This window comes from Trachemys scripta, chromosome 7 (genome assembly GCF_013100865.1).
Source record: "Trachemys scripta elegans isolate TJP31775 chromosome 7, CAS_Tse_1.0, whole genome shotgun sequence".
Taxonomy (NCBI): Eukaryota; Metazoa; Chordata; order Testudines; family Emydidae; genus Trachemys; species Trachemys scripta.
Window position 1 is genome coordinate 117,756,951 of NC_048304.1, and position 20,906 is coordinate 117,777,856.

At 45.4% G+C, this 20,906-nt stretch overlaps 1 protein-coding gene across 2 annotated transcripts in view; it reads right to left on the reverse strand.

Annotated features, from left to right (window-relative positions):
• Positions 1 to 8,358, reverse strand: part of PDCD4 (programmed cell death 4) — a 29,764-nt gene extending 21,406 nt beyond the window's left edge. The window contains exons 1-3 of one of the 2 annotated variants that reach the window (XM_034776036.1): positions 8,205 to 8,358; positions 478 to 626; positions 84 to 195 (exon numbers count right to left, since the gene is read on the reverse strand). The gene's annotated coding sequence lies outside the window, so the exon portion shown is untranslated. The remainder of the gene's footprint in view (positions 1 to 83; positions 196 to 477; positions 627 to 8,204) is intronic. The other variant, XM_034776037.1, reaches the window with a different exon arrangement.
• Positions 8,359 to 20,906: the final 12,548 nt, after the last annotated feature.

Sequence of the window (20,906 nt, forward strand, 5' to 3'; positions counted from 1 at the left end):
CAGTAAGACTACAATATGCAAGTGAATCAGGTGGGCAGTACACAAAGACATATTGGCTACATCATTTAATCAAACACTATTACCTTCAAAGTTTTCATGAATCACTTTGTAGTCTTGTGAATGTTATTGGTAGGTGTAGTTCTCCCATGAGATTTCAATGGCTTTTCTCCTCTTCTCTTTCCACCTGTTGCAGTCCTACAAACACTTTATTGTTGAATGGCCAGTTTGTGACATTAGGTGAAATCAACCCTCCCCATTTTTCTCCTCTAGTTCACTTGCTTAGTATAGACTTATTCACTACAGTGATGAATAACCAGTGGTTGAAGGTACAAAACTTGCCTTTTTATAGTGATTTCTGTGTATAATCCAATTTTCTCAGGTCACACCCCAATTTCAAACAATTAACCTTGAGTAAGGCAATGTCCTCTCCCCCATGCCATCCAATACCTTATTTAAATGTCTTTCTTTCAGCATTACCTCAATCATTCAGTTCTGAAGCACTCTTATTATGCTAAGAGTCTTCTCTTGTACTGCTCACTCAGGAAGGGGAATCAAGATCGTCTGACTATCTTAGGAGGTTAATTTTCTTCTTCCTAGTAGAATGTTCCATTACAGATGTGTTTCTCCTTTAAAAGGAAAGGAAAATACAATTATATAGTAATAAAGAGACTGCATAGAACACTAGAACTAGGAAAAGTAATTTTAACATTTATTATAACTACCACCAGTGAGGAGGACCTTTTCCCCCCCCATACAGGACCTCCCACAGATCTATTTGAGACCACCTTCCATTTCAAAAATTTGAAAGGACATCTGTCTGTAATATTCCTTGGGGGGTCATGACCCTCAGGTTCAGAACCCCATCTTAGACTATAAACATGACATGGGTACCAGCACACCTCAGCTTTACAGCTCACACAGTCACACTAATCAGGAGACTGCACTGTCAGTCAGGGCCGCCCGTAACTATTCTAGGGCCTACGCAGCCCCCCTGTGGGGGAGGGGGAGCAGGGCTGGCTTGGGGGGCAGGGAGGTACCGCCCCCCCAACACTCACCGGCGGCACTGGGGCAGAGCAGGGGCGGGAAGAGGCAGAGCGTGGGCTTTGGGGAAGGGGTGGAGTGGGGGCTGGGCTGGAGCAGGGTGAGAAGAGGCGGGGCGGGGGCTGGAGCAGCACGCAGATTTCCTGGTGCCCTACGCAGCTGCGTACTTTGCGTATGGGTAGGGACGGCCCTGCTGTCCGGCTAGAGATGGATAACGTTTACACCTCCAGACTAAATATTAACTTTAATTCTTGGGTTCCAAGGGCCAGAAGGGACCATTGTGACCATCTAATCTGACTTCCTGTAAAACACAGGCAATAGAACTTCTCCAAAACATTCCTAGAACAGTATGTTTTAGTAAAACCTGCAGTCTTCATTTAAAAATTACCAATGATGGAGAATTCACCAGGACCCTTGGTAAACTACTCCAGTGGTTAATTACCCTCACTATTGAATATTTACATCTTATTTCCAGCCTGAGGACTTGTCTTCACTTACAGCACTACAGAATCGAAGTCAGCATAGTTAATCCACCTCCCCGAGAGGCGATAGCTATGTTGACAGGAGAAGCCCTCCCATCGACATAGCTCTGTCTACATGAGGGATTAGGTTGATATAATTACATTGCTCAGCGTGTGGATTTTTCACACCCGTGAGCAACACCGTTATACTGATATAGGTCTGTAGTATAGTCCTGGCCTGAATTTCTTAATATAAATTTCCAACCTTTGGATTGTGTTATACCTTTTTCAGTTAGACTGAAGAATGCATTATCAAATATTGGTTCCCCACACAGGTACTTACAGACTAATCAAGTCACCCATTAATTTCCTCTTCATTAAACTAAACAGATTGAGCTCCTTCCATTTATCACTATAAGGCATGTTTTCTAATCCTTTATTTGTTCTTTTGGTTTTTCTCTGCAGTCTCTCCAGTTTATCAACATCCCTCTTAATTGTGGGCACCATCCCCGGCTAGTAACAATCGCATCAGTGTCAAGTATAGAGGTAAAATAACCTCTCAAGTCCCCTGTTTATGCATCCCAGGTTCACATTAGCTCTTTTTGCCACAGAGTCACATTGGGAGCTTAGTTTCAGCTAATTATCCACCACATCTTTTTTAAAATCACTGCTTCCCAGGATAGAGTCCACCATCCTGTAAGTATGGCCTATATTCTTTGTTCCAAGATGTATATATTTAGCAGTATTAAAATCGCATATTGTTTGCTTGCACCAAGTTTAGCAAGAAATCCAGATCACTCAGAATCAGTGACCTGTCTTCTTCATAATTTAATTCTCCCCAAATTTTGCAGTCAGCTGCAAACTTTATCTGTGATGACTTTGTTTTCTTCCAGGTCACTGACACATTAAATATCGTAGGGCCAAAAAAAATGATCCCTGCAGGGCCCCACTGGAAACTCACCTGCTCGATGATGATCCCCCATTTGCAATTACATTGAGACCTATCAGCCATTTCTTAATCCAGTTAAGGTGTGCCATGTTAATTTTATATCATTCTAGTTTTTTAATCAAAATGTCACCTTATAGAAATCTAAATATGTCAACACTATTATCTTTAATCAACCAAACTAGTAATCTCATTAAAAAGATGGGATCCAGTTAAATCCTGTCAAACTATCTTCCATCAACCCATGTTGGTTTCCATTACCCTCCTTCAATTCTTGATTAATTGATATAAACTGCTCTGTATCTTGCCCAAGATTGATATCAGGCTGACAGACTGATAAATTGCCAGGGTCATCCTGTTTACCATTTTTAAAAACTAGCACAACATTAGCTTTCTTACAGTCTTCTGGAACTCCCGTGTTCCAAGACATATTGAAAATCTACATTAAATGGTCCAGTGAGCTTCTCAGACAGCTCTTAAAACTCTGGGATGCAAATTATTTGGACCTGCTGATTTTAAAATGTGTAACTTTAGTAGCTTCTGCTTAATATTATCCAGAGAAACTAGCATAGTAGAAAGAGTTATCATCAACATATGATGAGACTGCATCATCTGTTTTCTCCCCAAATACAGAATTCATATTTACTGAACACTTCTGCCTTTTCTGCATTTTTATTGCTAATTATAGCATTTCCACCTAGTAATGGACCAATACAATTGTCAGGATTCTTTTTGTTCCTAATAAAATCTAAATATATAATTATTGTACTTAACACTGCTCGCCATAGATTTTTCCTTGTGTCCCTTTGCATCTCTTACGAATTTTCTACAATTCCAGTCCAATTACTATCAACTTCCACCTTTCTTCCATTCGTTATATATTTTTATTTTTAATAGCTACCTTCACTACCCCTCTATAGCAGGTTGTTTTTTTAAATCAGTATGGTTAAATGGGCTTGCTTAAACTTGGTAATGCTAGTATTCAACATCAGTCTTAGGACTACTTCACATTTCCTAACTAAAAACCTTTATTATTCATCTACTACAGTAGAAGATCTGAAAATCTGTACAAAGCGCATATTGATAGCATTGTGTCATAAATACAGGCCAGTCTAGACACACGATGATGTGCTCCTATTTTGCTCAAACTAATTTTCTAAAGCTTCATATAGTGAAAAATAATTTGTCATGTATTAAAAAGTTTTCAAAGTTACACACACATATTCATAAGAAGATCAGAGCTTTTGTGCTTCACAGCAAATCCAGAGCATAAGTATATATACTGTAGATATATACACTCAAACTTGGTGTTAATTTTTTTAAAGCAAATCTCAAAGGGCTTTGCAAAGGAGATCAGTATCATTACCTTCATTTTACAGAGGAAGTGACTGAGGCACAGAGATGAAGTGACTTGCCCAAAGTCACCCAGCAGGCCACTGACAGAACCCATCTCCCCTGAATCCCAGTCCAGAGTTCTACCAACTATACCAGTGGATCTCAACCTGTTCTCTGCGTATCCCTGGGGGGCCGCAGACTATGCCTAAGATTTCCAAAAAGGTCTGCACCTCCAATTGAAATTTTTTAGGGGCCTGCAAATGAAAAAAGGTCGAGAACCACTGAACTAGACCACACTGCCTCAGCTGAATATACAAAACGAACAGGGCCGGCTCCAGGCACCAGCCCACCAAGCATGTGCTTGGGGCGGTGCCTGGAGGGGGGCGGCGCGGTGGGGCGCTCCGGCCCGAGAGACGGGCTGCGACTGGGCTCGCCGCCCTCCCCACGGCGCTCCGGCCGCCAGGGAGAGCAGAGCCGCAGTGGGCTCTCCGCCCTCCTCCCGGCGCTCTGGCCGCCAGGGAGAGCAGAGCCGCAGCGGGCTCTCCGCCCTCCTCCCGGCGCTCTGGCCGCCAGGGGCTCTCCACCCTCCCAGCACTCTGGCCGCCGGGGAGAGTGGAGAGCCCCAGCCGGGCTCTCCGCCCTGCTCCCGGCGCTCTGGCCGGTTGGGGATTGCAGGCCGCGGCCGGGCTCGGCCCCCTCCTCGGCCGCGCACGGGGGGGGGGGGGGGGGCGCGGCAGGTGGCTTTTTTGCCTAGGGCGGCAAAAAAGCCAGAGCCGGCCCTGAAGACAAACACATGGTAAAAGTAAGCATTATTTTCTCTATTTTATAGATGGGGAATTGAGGCAGAGGGAGATTAAATTACTTGCCAAGGAAGTCTGTGGCAGAGCTGGAAATTCAATCCACATCTTTCATATCTTAGTCCAATTACTTAATTGAAATACCCCTCCCTTAGCTGACTCTGTATTTGCACTTTTACATGCAAGTTGTGCTATCATGCTTTGAAATGTTACCAGCCCCCACTGATCAATGATAAAAATAGTTACTTGTATTACCACTTCCTTCTACCATGCAAGCAGATACTTTCTTTCTTTTTTAGTAAGGTTATAGCCACAAAATTGATTTTTTGGGGGGGTGACAGAAGGGAGAGAGGGGTACCACATGGATCATACCATCTGGGTAAGCCACCGTAATTGAGGAAGAATGTGTACCTTCATTGACTGTTAACATGTTTAACAAAAAGTTACATATTTTTAGTATTATTGGCATTCAAACTCAACAGATACTTAAAGCTTGTTTTTTCCCCTCCTTTGTGTAATCCCCAATAACAAAAAATATTCTGGGATAAAAATAAGTAATATTATAGATGTGAAATAAAATCCAGGTCCCATTTCCACAGCTCTCTGTTCCATAGCAATAATACTTGGTTTTGACCAGTAGACTAAGCAGATATGACTATTAAAACAAAGATAGCCTCTTGCTGTTGGCTCTATTTTTCCAGTGTCACTTTAATTACTGTAAACACACTTAAGAAAACAAAACAGGTTGAAAATTAAATTGTTAACACTCACGGACACGCCATAGGTTCATGGAGCCTTTAGAGACAAGATCCGTAGTGCAGAGTTGTTAATATGAACAAAGTAATGCATAGCAACATTATGTAAGTACTAAGTTAATGACCTATTACTTAAAACTACTATGTGGTTCAAGAGGGTTACTTCTGCGTATTTAAACTCCTGAGACTATGCCACCTTAGCCCTGCAGAGTGAACCCTAAAATTCCAACATATTAATTTATGTTTGAGGCAGCCCCAAAACATTCTCAAAATGGAGACTTGCTTGAGGCTTAGGAGACTGCTGAAGACAGCCCTACAGCCTCTTACTGTGGTAGTGACTTCCTTGGAGCTAAGTATGAGTCCTGAACTGAGAAATTACCTACATTGGCTTGTTCCGGCAGAACAGAGGAGTATCCAATACCAACACATCAGCGGATACCTACTCGTTACCTTGTTTCTTGTTATATGGGTAACTTCCAATATCAACAGAGATAAGTTCCTTAAAAGCCCAAATCATCCTCAGCAACAGTAACACTCCAACAATGGAAGAGATGAGGCCTCAGCACCCAGAGAAGATTTAGGTACTAGAGTCATGGACCCTGGATCCAAATGGCACAAATTTTCACACTTCCAGGGTCATTCCTGATTTATGTATCTGAAATCAAACTGGCTTACTCTCTGTGCCCCTTCCTCAGGCCAGATAGCCAATATGTTAGTGGACCTAAGGACTGGGCTTGTAAAACCTCCTTGGAAAGGCAACTGACACAATTGTCTAGTTCGGTTTTTTACTATTATTATTTATATTATGGTAGCACCAATGAACTTCAGTCAAGGACCAAGTATTCATTGTGCTTGACTCTATGGGGGGGGGGGGAAAACAGTCTCTGCCCCAGGGAGCTCACAATCTCTACAGCTAGACAAGACAACAGGGGGTCTTAAATTTGAGCTTTTTTTTTTTTTTTTTTTTTTTTTTTAATTTGCAGAACATTGTAGAGTGCTGCAAAGACTCTAAAAACCATAGGATTCTGGGAGACTTTGTTTTGGAGGGAGGTGGTGTCTTGGTTTTTTCTCAAGTCCACTATTTTCTTTGGTCTCTGATAGACAAGGAGCTTTTCTGGATCATTCAGTTGTGAATATTTCAATGAGACACTTCTATTTATGTAGGTATTTAAACCGCACTCATCAGCCAGGTACACATCTCATGATCACCTGCATCCAAGCCGTCCCACTAGTTAACATAAGCAAACAAACCCCAATGTGTCCCTGGCCAAGAATTTGCAGTGATGTTAGATAAGGAATAAGGCTTCAGAAAAGTCTAAAAATCTCTAGATTTAAAATTTTCTTTGAGTATGCTTGATATGACAATCACTTCTAAAACTGTATTTCTCCCTTCCCCAACTTCAAGCAAAAGATACTAATCATTAATGTCATACCATGTTTTTAAACTGCAGCAAAATGGCTGAAGTCACATCTAAAAAACAACCAAAGAAACATTACTTAAACTTCACAGAATTTTTTCCTCCCTTTGAGCAGAGACCAAGCATGAAAACCTCCAGCCTGAAATGTGAACATTTCAAGGCTGAAAACATAGTGTTACAGCATAATTTTTTTGTGGCCATGTGCTCACTGTAGTACCGTAAAAAGATCCATTTCCATCTAAGATTTACACATACATACACTTTTATAGCACAGAATGCTCTATATAAATACTAGGTGTATAAATAGCCTAAAATATTACTTATTCAAAAAAGACCTCAAGTGTTACAGTTAAACATACACCAATCCACCTTCAACACAAGTCTTAAAGCGCACACTTTAAAGTATCAGAAACAACAACGGAAGTGGTTTTCAGACAGATGTGGCTAGTTTGTTTTGTTTTTAAAGGTGCCGCAGCCAGCTCAGCCTTTACAAGAAAAGAAAGTGACTTTACAGCCTGGCATGGCAGGGTAACCAACAGCTCTCCTGTAAAGAGAGAAACCAGGCTCCCTCCTCCCCAGTAACCAATTCAATCCTAGTGCTCTTTGGGGGCAGCATGCCTGTCACCGCATCCTCACCCAGCCAGACTGGGCCGGGGAGCAGAGGGGTTGGGGATCACTCCTTCCCCACAGATGCCAGCGACTGTATCTTTAGGACAAAGCCCTGGCTGGGATGATTTAGTTGGGATTGGTCCTGCTTTGAGCAGGGGGTTGGACTAGACCTCCTGAGGTCCCTTCCAACCCTGATCTTCTATTATGAAGACCACTGGCTCCATTAAGGGCACTGTTTCTTAGGAGGTGTCTCTAACGGGGAGTCAGAAGGGGGAGGGTAAGACCCTGAAATAAACAGGGTAGCAGAGGGGAAGCCCCCACCTAGGATGACCAGATGTCCCAATTTTATAGGGACAGTCCCGATTTTGGGGTACTTTTCTTATATAGGCTCCTATTACCCCCCCACCCCCTGTCCCGATTTTTCACACTTGCTGTCTGGTCACCCCACCATTATCCCCCCTGCTGGGGGACAGAGCAGGGAGCGGGCATGGAGACCCCACACCACCCCCTCCCTCCTGGGGGAGCAAGGACCCCACACCACCCCCACTATCACTCTCGGGGGGGGCGCCCTGAGCCGAAGGGGGGAGTGTGAACAAGCCTGAGGAGAGCTGGGAAGGACCCCACACGCCCACCCAGCCAGGAGGGGCGTGGAGCCCAGAACGCCCCCCCGCCCCTCGCCTCAGAGACTTCCGGGGAAGGATCCCGCACTTCCCCTGAGGAGGCTGCTGGAGAGGGGCGAGGACCCCGCAATCCCCGCCCCCACCGAGGGGGCTTCCCAATAGGAAAAGACCCTGCGTCCCCCCCCCCCGGAGCCGCGAGCGGGAGGGCGGGGTTCCCATTACCGTAGGCAGCGGTCCCCGGGGCTGCCCCGTCCCCGCGGCTCCGCTCCCCACAGCCGCCGCCTGCCTCGCTCTGCCCCCTTCGCTGCCCTGTTTGTTTTTGTTTTGTTCTGCCCAGCGACACGGCCACGAGCGGCCGCCGCGGATTGGTCGCCTGGCTCTACCCGCCGCAGCCAATCAGAGGGCGAGGGGTCGGGAAGGGGGCGGAAGAGAAGGAGCGTACTCAACCGGCAAAGAGGGAGGGCGACACCATCCGCTCGTAACGGGCGGGTGTGGGTGTGTCCTGCAGGGAAGGAATAGGAAGGAACCATTGTGTGTTGGGGAGGGGAGGGGAGGGGTGGTCCAGCCTACTGGGGAGGGGGGGGGGGGGGAGGGGCGGTCGGGCCCAGGGGGGAGGGGGGGGAGCACATCATCCTATTGGCCCCAGGACATTGTCTGGGGAGGGGGAGGAGTGAGCAGACTCCCCAGGCCTGTTAAGAGGAGACATATACAAGGCGGAGGGTATCAGAGGGGTAGCCGTGTTAGTCTAAATCTGTAAAAAGCAACAGAGGGTCCTGGGGCACCTGTTAGTCTTAAAAGTGCCCCAGGACCCTCTGTTGCTTTTTACAAGGCAGAGGGGGTCTTTGCTGCCCCATAGGGCCCTATGAAGTGGTGGGGTGGGGTCCCAAGGTGCTGGAATGAGGAGGTATTGGGACTCAAATGGCCTCCGCAGGTTCTATCGCCTGGCACCTTGTATGGGTCTGGTCTAAATGAGCATAGGGTGGGAGGAACTTATGTTGCCAGTGACCAAAAGCCCACCCATTCTGCCACCCTCCCATCCCTTTGGGAGGGCATTTATCACCCCATCAGCTGGTTTATTCACCCATCCACTGCAAAACTCCTGGGGGCCAGTGTACTCACTGGGGGCAGGGATCAGGGCAGTTGCCTTCCCAAAGAGCCTTATTAATAGCAGTTGAATACTGGGATCTAAAGCAGAGGAATAATTGTTATTTTTTAGTCCCATAAATGTTTATGGCCCATGGCACAGAGGCCATGCCATCTAATACACATAATGATGCCACCTCCAAGGTACAAAAAAACAGGACATTTGAGATGATGCTGAGGCCAAAAAACTGGACAGCAGGCAGTGTGTATTGAGCACCCGTTCAGATTTCACAGGACAGCTACCTCAAAAAAGGGACAATCATGGGAAAACCTGGTTAGGTAACAACCCTAAATACATGCAAGAAAAAATACAAGCCAAGAGAGTGCAGAGAAGGTGTTGGGGTCAATGGAGGTCATCAAATGCACGATTTCTCAGTATAAACGAGAGACAATTTAATGTAACACTTGGTGAAGAAGGCTTAAGAGCCCTGCAGTTAAGAAGGGAGCCAAAAAAAACAACAACTCAGCATGGCACTATGCATTTATCTCACAATTAGATAATGCATCATCAGCTTTTTTCCCTCAACCTCAGTTTAGCCCTGCAGGGCACCAGACCCATCTGCTTAACATAGGACGTTATTGCTCCATAGCTAGAGTAAAGGTGGCTTTAAGGAAGCCTCGGTGATCTATGCAGCTGCATAGTGCACTGTATTTCCAGGGGCTGTGTCACATATGTATATGTAATGCCGACAGACCCCGGTTGTCGGGGGGCAGGATTGAACCAGGGACCTCTGGAGCTTAGTGCTGCCTCTACCGCATGAGCTAAAAGCCAACTGGCTGTTAACTAATGCTGTAGAGCAGACTCATTTAACTCTCTTGGTGCCACTAGATGCGACAGAACACTACACCCAGAAGGTGTGTGGGTTACACATACTCAACCCAGGCATAGCATGGGTCCCATGTGGGTTAAATCACTGATTCCCCATCCATCATCCATTGAGGGCTGCATGGCAGATACTCAGTTCACTTGCTGTCCTCATCCACTTGTAATGTTGTGCTTGCATCTGAAGAAGTGGGCTTTTACCCACTACAGCTTATGTTCTAATAAATCTGTTAGTCTTTAAGGTGCCACCGGACTCCTCATTTGGGGGATACAGACTAACACGGCTACCCCTTTGATTCTTTAGCATTATCTCCTGATTTCCCAGCAGCCCATTTAAGAGGATTATTAGAGCCAACCTGATACTATAGAGAGAGGCACATAGACCTCAAACAAACAGACCAATTTAGATTAGGTTTGCTGAGTCCAAAGTGTGAGACAGTGTGAACACACCTTGAGCAGACAGGCAGGAAGTGGCTGGGTGAGGGAGAATGGTATATGTAAACAGGGTGTATAGGGAACCTGGAAGTGTGGAGGGAGATGAATTGGTCCCATGCCAGTTAAATCATAAGATCTACCAAGTAAGGCTAGCCTTGCAGTAGAAGTACATTCCTGCTGTATTTGCCTACAGTGAGGAAATTGAAAAGCTTGAGATTTACCACTCAACACCCAACCCCAACATTTTCTCTTTGGCAAATGACCAAAAATAAATAGAAATAAATGAAATACTTTTGGGGTTTTTTAAATCAGGAAAATAATATATTCCTTATCTTTAAGTGACGCCAGACTAGACTAGGGAAAGAAGTGTCCTTTTTGCAGTCTGCCTTTGCAGGCTACATCTTCTTCCTCCTCCTTTACTATAGTCAGTGTTTTCTCCAGAGTTGCAGCACTGAACATTTTGAGATTCTGGCANGGGGACATGTTAGCACCAAGGATGGCTATAGTGCTCTGCTCTCCAGTCATTCTGAGCTGTGGAGCGGCCCATAGACAATGCAAGGCTGCTGGAAGTGAGAGCAATTCTTGGGGCTGTGCTGTCTGCTGCACTGCTAAAAAGGCAGAGTGCCTAATCTGGCCCTGCACTCCAGTCACACAACACAGATACAAAAATAAACCAGTAGTAGTATCTTAAGGGGTGTGGTCTAGGGTTAGGGCTTGAGACTTGGAGTCAGCAGTTCTGGGCTTTGTTCCCACCGCTCCCACGGACTGTGTGACCTCAGGCAAGTCACTTCGCCTCTTTCCTGTCCTTGCCCCACGCTGCTAAATGGGGATGATGATAATATACCTTGTATGATGCCATGGGGCTAAATTAGCTGATGCTTGCAAAGTGCTTTGAAATCCTTGGATGAAAAGATGCTAGATAATTGCAAAGTAGTATTCATAATGCTAATAGTTTACTCCATTATACATTGCTTTTCCTCCCCAAAGCTCCCGGAGTGCTGCAGAAGCTACATACATACACCACCACTAACCCTTGCTGGGTTTTGGTTCTTCCCAAATCCAGGTCAGGAAATGTGCCTGAGACATTGCAAAAGGCAGCATATAGGCAAACACAGAGTAGTCTGGTCAGTGCAGCAGGGTGTGTGTGTGGGTGGGGGGGTGTTTCTGAAGGACTGAGCTTGCAACACTAGGAATATGCTTCTCTCACAAAGGACTGCATGAAAGGCCGCATGAAGCTGATAATGGGAGGAGGGAATAAAAGCAGCGGTTAGGGGCTGGGGGAAAGTGCATAAGGAGGGGGTGTAATGTACTGGGGTTGGAATCAGACCCAGGCTCAGAAGGCTCCAAGGAACAGATCGGTACTGCAGACTGCTCAAACATCACTCTACATGCACCACACCTGAATCCACCCAGCTGCACATCATGGGGTGGGCGACTAGTAGGACCATTAAAGGCACAGTCCACTAGCCGCGGTGTAAGGTGGAACTCAGATCGGAATGGTTGCTGGGTCAAAGATGAGCACCTTGAAGTTATGTGGAAGGCAGGCAGGCAGGGAGTTGGTCTCCTTATTTAGGCCCAGAGAGCTCGTACTGAACAACTATATTATTTGTATTTAAACATTATGAGCTGGTCTACACTAGGAACTTACACTGGTATAGCTGTGTCTCTCGGGGGTGTAAAAAATCCACACCCCTGAGAGAAGTAGCTACACAGACTTAACTCTTCGTGTAGACAGCACCAGGTTGATGGAAGAATTCTTCTGTTGACCTAGCTGCCACCTCTTGGGGGGCTGGATTACCTATGCCAATGGGAAAACCCCTCCTATTGGCGTAGGTAGTGTCTACAGTGAAGCACTACAGTGGCTGAAGCTGTGCCACTGTAGCATTTTAAGTGTAGACATACCCTACAAAACTAACACAACAGCAGCCAGAGTCTGAGGTGGCTGGTGTGACAGATGTTGCAACCCCATGCAGCGTTTTTGCGGACCACTGTATTGAATTTAAGAATGGTTTAGGTATGGTTGTATTCTACCCTATAGGGGTGGGTTCCCGCAGCTCCTCCAGGAACTAAAAAATGGTGAGAGGTGAATCAGGTGAGTCAGTGAGACTACAAGCAACTCCAGAGACATTCTACTCCACTGGGGTGGTTTGCACATATTGGGTCAGGTTGGGATTTCCAGAGGCTAGGAAACAAAGAAAGGGCTTTTGTATGCAAGGATGAGTTTGAACTGAGCCATGGCCTTCCACTGGCTTGCTGGGGATACCACAGTACATGTCGGGGGCTGTGCAGTCTTAAAACCCCTGGTCCGAAGGGAATGGGAGACGGGTCCCCCCAGAGACAGGTGACAGCTGGAGATCTAAGACCTGATGGGGCACAGGAGAGAGAATACAGGTGCAGTTACCCCTGAAGCTGTGACAGACAGCGGCCTGCAGCTCCCTGCAGTCCAGAGCTCCCTCCTTCCAAAATAGAAGACGATCTTTGTAGTGTCGACAACTCTCACGATTTTAGTGCAAGTCTCGTGGTTTTTAGTGTATTTCTTAAACTCCAGCTCCTTGAATCAAGACAGTGCAAGAGAACCTCGGCTTTCATTTAAAAGCAAAGTAAATTCCTAGCCCTCAAGGTGGTGGATGAAAGCGTACAAATGTGCATGCTGAGGGCTCCAAAATTGGAAGGCAAATAAAAAGAATGCCAAATTTGTTAATTTAAAAAAAAAGTCTCATGATTTTTAAGCCAATCTTATGATTTGGGGGGGGGGGGGGGGGCTGACTCATGATTTTTGAATGCTTGAGGGTGGCCTTTGATCTTTGCAGCCATACCCACATCCTTACATAACAATGGCAGCTGCTCTGTAGAGGGCGTTCTAGACAGGAGTGACATGCTGAAAGCTATGGGAGGAGACTATAATAGAAGCCTATTATGGCCTCACATTTCAGTGCTAATCTTTAAAGTATAAAGGCCTGGAGTCTTAACATCCCACACACCCTGCTGGGCGGGATTGTCTTTTGGTTACAGTAACTCAATGTTCTTCAGGGGCACTCATCCTAAATAGTAGGAAATCTCCCATAGGAAGGAAGGGATTCAAAGGCTCCAGGAGCTCTTATAAGGTTATTTAATGAGTCTGACTCCATGGCAAATCTGACTCCATGGCCGTGTCTCTTGTATTTGTGAAAAGTTATTCATTTTTGTGTCAGGGGTAGCCTTTGTTGAAGATATACAGGCCCAAAATCAGCACTGGTGTAAGCTTCAAAGAGCTGCATCTGTTTGCATCATTTAGCCCGTAGGGTACGTCTACACCGCAGGCTTGCTGCATGCTGTGCTAAGCTTTTGTTCCCAACCTCCCCCCCGTCAGCCACCCTCAAAGCCCTTAGATACATGTATTGAACCTGAGCTGGTTGTGCTCATGTGGGGGCACATGGCAGAGTGTAGGTTGAGCTGTGACCCCCACCCTGCTGGGCCACTTTATAGTGTGGAGCAGTAAGGGCCTGGTGTAAAGTCTCGTCCTCTGCTGCCATTCCCACAATTGCCTGTACCTGTATCTTCTGCTTTCATGAGCTATGGCAGGAGAAGGTAGGCAAAGACCTCCAAAATAACACTATACACCAACACCCCTTGATAACACTATTAGGAGGGAATAATGCCCCTGCTTGTCTCAACAGGAAAAAGCAAGATCTCCTCACCATCCTAGTGTCCTGCACCTCTCCTGTACATCTGACATTAAATATTCATTAACATGCCTCTGTGGTTGACCAAGGCCTGCAGAGCAAGGAAGTAAGTAACCTTTGCTTCAGCTAAATGTGTTGGTGGGCTAAAACCACTTCCACCTAAGTGTCTGGGGAGGACAGACAAGATCTCCCACAATACACCAGGATGGAACCAATTCCTAGAGTGGCTCCAGTTGGGCAGGAACTAAGAGCCCTGGGATGTGCCCCAGAAATCCTGGCTCCAAACATGTAGCTGCAGCTTTACAGGAGATGGTTTGTTTGGAGCAATGTGAAATCTTGGAAATGGGCTTGGCTACACTATACCCACATACAAGCAAGCCAGGGTGTGGGTACACATCCAATGTAGACGTAGTAAGTAAGGTGAAATAGTAGCTATGGTGGGCTATTGCCTGCATGATATTTTCATGTGTACACTGCTTTTTTCTGTCACTTTCTTTTTTTTCCCCTTTGCTCAGCGTGCAAAGTTCTTCTATTCCCACTTCATTCACCATGTCCTGGCAAAGCTCAGGACTCTCCTTTCCAGCAGACATTGGTAGGATTTGGTGACATGTTAAATAAAACTTTGTTGGGGGGGGAGGGCGGGGAAGCTATAAGGGCCTGATCCAAAGCCAATTGAATTTAACCTGAGTCATTCCATTGATTTCCTTGGGTTTTGGATTAGGCCCTGAATAGGTTTTGACACTGTAGGCTTGAACAGCTGAAATTCAGATGTTTGAGCAGAAGCAGCTGACAAATCAGAGGCACTTCAGCATTGGAAGGAAGAGAATGCAGCACGTACTGTGTAAGTATAGACAGCAGCGGAAACATCAGATGCATCCCCTCATGTGTGGAAAATGGCCCTTAATCAGTGCCCTGCAGATCACTTTCAGACTTCTTGTGCTCCCAGAATGCACTTTTCTGTGCTGATCACATGAACGTTTGGATACCTTGTATGATGGGCTGCTATGTTTTCATGCACACGCAGCAGCAGCTCTTCTCAAAACACTCAGATTAGACTTTAACCCTTTGCCTGGCAAATCAAGATTGTGCTGTCAATGGGCCAAATAAAGCCAGGGAGACAAGGTATAGCTTCACCTCCTCACTTGTTTCAGTGCAAGTCACTTGCAGGCTTCTCAATCCCCCATGCCTGCTTTCCTCAGTTAGGTGAGTGCAACCAGGTACAAGTGGTGGGGAAAGTTGGAAGATTCCTACTCTGAGCAGGAGTATGTGGTGAAGGGCCGAAGATGAGGTGCTGCTTATGAATGGGGGTACCCAATAGTTCTGAAAATCAGAAACACCAAAGTAAAAATCAGGACTAAATAAAGTCCTTAAACACCTTATTTTTGGGAGCAAAGGGACAGGAAAGGAGGACAGGCCTCTGTGGCCCTTGGCTTCATCACTGACCTATTGCCAGCTTAATATCCAATATATCTTCTCTCTGGGGCCCAAACCATGAACTGGATAATTAGTTAATATTTCCCATCTCTAACTTCTCTGACTGATGTGAGTAGCTGGAAACAGACATTGGAATTGCCTGTTCAAGACAGTGCTTATCTCCTTGAGCTGGAAGATAGGCCTGCGTTTTGTTTGCTGTTTTTCATGCTATGTTCCATGTACTTTCTCTTATGCATGTCTAATTCTCTCTCTATCTCTGGCCACACCTGCTTTGGGATAAGGTTTGCTTCTGGTTACCCCACTCCTGCGGTCAGAAAGCACAGACACCCGTTCCCAGTGCCCTCTCCTTGTGCATCCAGACAACAGCAGCCACAGGCCAGTCCAATGAGTTTGGCATTATGCAGTGTATCTATGGGTACAGAACTGGGGACCAGAGGGAGACCAGGCAGATTCAGAGGTTAGATACTCAGCCAGTAAGTGTTTCTTTCTTTTCCAAAAGAGAAAGTGAATTGAGTCCTGGTGAAAGGCAGCAGACTGGCAAGCCCTCAAAGACTAAACGCCCTCTCCTTATCCACTGCAAGGCAGTGCATGTTTTCCACCCACCCACACTGACCTGCCAATATGCCCACAGGGCCGGTTCCTGGGGCTGAGAGTATCTAGTGCAGGGGTAGGCAACCTATGGCACACGTGCCAAAGGCGGCGCACAAGCTGATTTTCAGTGGCACTCACATTGCCCGGGTCCTGGCCACCGGTCTGGGGGGCTCTGCATTTTAATTTAATTTTAAATGAAGCTTCTTAAACATTTTAAAAACCTTATTTACTTTACATACAACAATAGTTTAGTTATATATTATAGACTTCTAGAAAGAGACCTTCTAAAAACATTAAAATGTATGACTGGCACGCAAGACCTTAAATGAGAGTGAATAAATGAAGACTCGGCCAGCACTTCTGAAAGGTTGCCGACCCCTGATCTAGTGCTTATTCCAGCCTTTGGAGAGAGGCTGATTTGAATGTCTTAGCAATTATCTGGTTTCCTTGTTTTCCGTCACAGGTGTGCAGAGCACCGTTTTGCAACACCCCCTGGTTCAAGGTGAAAGTTTGCTGCCATCAGCATGTTGCTATCTGCCAAAGATAAACCGAAGCAGTCCAACCGGCAGTGCAAACACCACCCAGCCAAGAAGAAACCTGTAAACAAACCATGTTTCCTGTGCCCTCTAAAGGCACACAGGCACTGTTTGCAGATGGTGGAACAAAAGAGAGGTGTTTTAAAAACAAGTCTGAGGAAAGAGGGGGAGAGATCTTCTAATTAGGAATCAAGGTCTCCAAGGTTTTGGGAGTAAATCAGTTAGATAAGTGCCATACCAATTAAAGGTCATGCGGTTGTTACTACAATCCCATGTAAAGGAAAGCAGCTGACCCAGGAATGCTCCTGGCAATTATTTAAAGGTTTAATGAGATGAGCTTTGTAGAGATCTCTCCTGCATGAAAAGCTTTTGAATGTGCAGCCTACAGCCAGGTCTACATACAAGTTTGCAGGAGTTTGGTTAAACCAATTTAGTTAAATGGGTGTAAACAGATAGGTATAAACTAGCCAGGAATAAATTTAGGCTGGAAGTTAGAAGAAGGTTGCTAGCCATCAGGGGAATGAGATTCTGGAACAGCCTATGGATAGGAGTAGTGGAGGCGAGACAGCTAAGTGGTTTTAACACAGACATTGATAAATTTATGAATGGATTATATGTCGGGGTTGCCTGTGACAGCAGGGGACTGGACTCAATGACCCAGGAGGTCCCTTCCAGTCCTATATCCCCCTATGACGAAACTCTTATTTCAGCTAAAAGTCACTTATTTCAGGTTAGCTAAAACTTGTTCCTAATGGATTTAAGGTCCACCAAAATAAACCTGGTTTAAGCTGCAATAATAGTGTCCATACAGCTTTTTGCATCAATGTAATGCACTAAAACTCACACCCTACACAGAGCACTTCTGTGTGCAGACAAGCTCCAACATGAGCCTCTTTATACTGTGTACAGGGCCTGTTCAGTTCAGCTCCTTTCCCCTCCTAATCACCCAAATACCTCTGATATCACAATTCCACTCCTCAGTGAGCCATTTATAGGGGAGAAAGCAGAGGAGGAAGAAGACAGATAGGCAGGATGGTGGGTGAAGCGACCTCTCTTGGGTTAAGTTCCATTAACCTATGAGTATCAAGGGTGCCGGCTAATGTAACATATTTCATAATGACTAGGAGCCAGATCCCCACTGGTGTGAATCGGCATAACTCCACTGAAGTCATGCAGCTTATGCCATGCCCAGTGGATAAGAGCATTCATTGAAAGAAGAGGGGGCAAACCCTGGCCCGACAGACGTGAATAGGTGCTATCGGGCTAGGATTTCACCTGAGATTTTTTTTTCACCTCTTTTGGCTGCATTAAGGCTCAGGCATTCTCACCACTATGTCATCTAGTCCCACTAAGAGCAGCTCTAGAGAGCACAACGAGAACGCCTGTACCCTGCCTACCTTATGGCTCCCGCCATTCTTATCACTGATGGCAACTTTCCTAAACAAATACTAATATACACAAGGCTTAAGTTAAGACTTTATCAGTATGTGACTCATGTGGCATTGCAGATAGCTCCTGATCCAGGGGCTGGTTGAAGTACTTGGAAATATGCCACTTAAACATCCATAGACAAGCAAAGATGGCATTTGCCCTTTAAAAACCACCATGACTTGTGATTGATAAAATCAGGCCTCACACTTCCATAGCACCTCCTATCTGAAGAGCGAAACGCACTTTAAAAGTGTTAATGAACCAAGCTTTGTACCAGTTCTTTAAGGGACATACTAACACCATTTTACAGATGGGGAAACTGAGGCACAGAGTGGTGAAGTGACTTTGCCTAAGGTCCCGCAGCTGGGGCAGAGCTGGGAATAAGTCTGTGGCAGAGCTAGGACTAAGACCCAGACTCCCATGCTTTAGCCCCCGAATATACTATAATATATAATATACAATACTAGCCCCCTAATATAATCCCCCCACAACCAACTTTGCACAGAGATTAATGGATTTTTCATCAGGATCTTAGAGAGTATTAAGCCAGTCTTTAGTAAAGACTATTTAGAACTCAACCCTGTAGGCAATATGCCCTTGACCATTGTAACACCACATGCTCTCCGTATGGCAGTGTGTCAGGTACGTTGTTTAGCAAACACACCATGAATACCAATCCCTTGTGCTTGCATAGCATTCTGAGGCACAACCTAGCATAACTGATGCAATCCACTAATGGTTTTAGCAGTTTCTGTGTTGGTTGTTCGCTTTCGTTGTCACCCATCATTAGTGAATACTTGTACAGCATTTTGAAGATATACAGACCTATCTAAATGCTATTGTTCTTTTCACTAACACAGGTGCTCTCAACACATCTACAGGGTGGAAGGGCACATGCACGGTACAGACTCATATGTCTACACTGGCTATCGAACGACAAAACTTTTATCTTTCAGAGGTATTTTAAAAAAAAAACAACCTCCCCGAAAGACAAAAGTTTTGCTGATGACAAGCAAATGCTGCTTGTTGGGGGTGGAAGTTTTTTGTCAGCAGGAGAGCCAACAAACAGCGGCTACACAACATGACTTTTAGGGCATGGCTGTAGCTTCAGAGACTTCCCAGTTGAATTCCTGGATGAGCCCCCACTTGTAATGCCGACAGACCCTGGTCGTCACTGAACCGGGACCTCTGGAGCTTAGTGCATAAGCCTCTACCGCATGAGCTAAAAGCCAACTGGCTGTTAGCTAAGGCTGTAGAGCAGACTCATTTAACTCTCTCTAAGTGGTCTCGGTGCCACTAGATGGGATAGAACACCACACACCAGGAGACGTGTGGGTTACACTACCTCATTTCTAAAGCTGCTTCCTAATGTTCTAACTTCAGGGGAGATATATCTGAGAGTGATGTTGTGGTGCTGGTACTGGATTACTTGGTGCTGTGATGTTATTTAAACATACACAAGATCTTACACTTATGCCATGCATTTCGTATAATAGGATCCCAGAGGATAATACACTGGGCCAAGGCATTTGAGCATGTCTCCCTCTTGTAGCATGCCCCAACACATACTAGCTCTGAGCTAAAGAAAATGTATTTTAGCTCAGTTGGTAGAGGCCTGTGATTCTAGTCTTGAAGAACCTTGGGTCAATCCATACTGACGACCGTGGATTTTGTGTGAAGGCAGCCATGGTTTACAAGCAGCTATAAAACCCATGCATATAGTTATACATACACAGAGACAAATACTTAAGTTAACCCACAAAGCCACACCTGGCATAAAAAGCCCCGGCTGTTTAAGAGTTTAGGATGGAAAGTGAAGAATACACCATCATAATGAAAGTGCAGAGGGCTTTTCAGGAAAGAGCATGTAATTATCCAAAGTGGACTTCAGCCAGGATACCAAGGGTTAACTACTATTGCCAAAAGTGTTAAATTGCCTGGCTAACTTCCAGTCCAGATTTGCACAATAGGACAATCGCATTCCTTGCAGCATGAATGAGTTGATGTTGATGAGCTAATTCTCAGCCTTGCTCTTCTGGATGTCAACTCCGAAAATATGACTTATGGGTCTAAACAAACAAACAAAACCTTCCAGTTATCTCACTAATAATAACCCCTTGGATTTGGCTCCAGAAGTTTTGCATCATAGGGCTGATACACTAGTAATTCAGATGACTTGCTGAATCTCATCCAAGAGATCTCTGGGTCATGAGGGTTAAGACCTCTAAAATATAGATACTCTGGAGCAGGTGAACATAATAGTTCCTATGTTTCACAGGAGCCCCTGTGAGCATTATGCCAGATTCTAGAGCAATTCCTCATGTGCACCAGGCTCTAGATTTGATTCCTTGATTAGACTCCAGAAGGAGAATCTCCCGAACCACATTGCAGTATAGTCTAGAAACTTTCAGATATTGATTGATTTGTCTACTTGCTGATCTAGGTTCTTATATGGCCCCTGTTGCCATAATCTTGGAATGCCAAAATAATATTTTCCACATGTGCAAAGATCAGGGCAGGAGGAGGCGGCAGCCATTAGAACCAACTTTAGAAATAATATCCTTGACATATCGAGGGAAACAAATGAGTCACAAATGGAAGAGTGAGCAAGGATACCTGGGGGCAAATCTGTTCTTCTAAGCTAACCCAATCTTTCCCTGAACAACCTGGCAAAACAGCTAACTAATCCCAGAAGTAGTAACTACAGAAATAAATAAAATAAAAGAGCAAGATCGGAGGACTAGCCTCTCTCAAACTCCTTCTTTAGCGTGGTTTGCTAACCTGGATCCTGACTTTATATCCACCCTAAGTGAGCACAGAAAACCCCTTGTGTAAATCAGAGAGCACCTTTGTGGCAATAACAACTAGG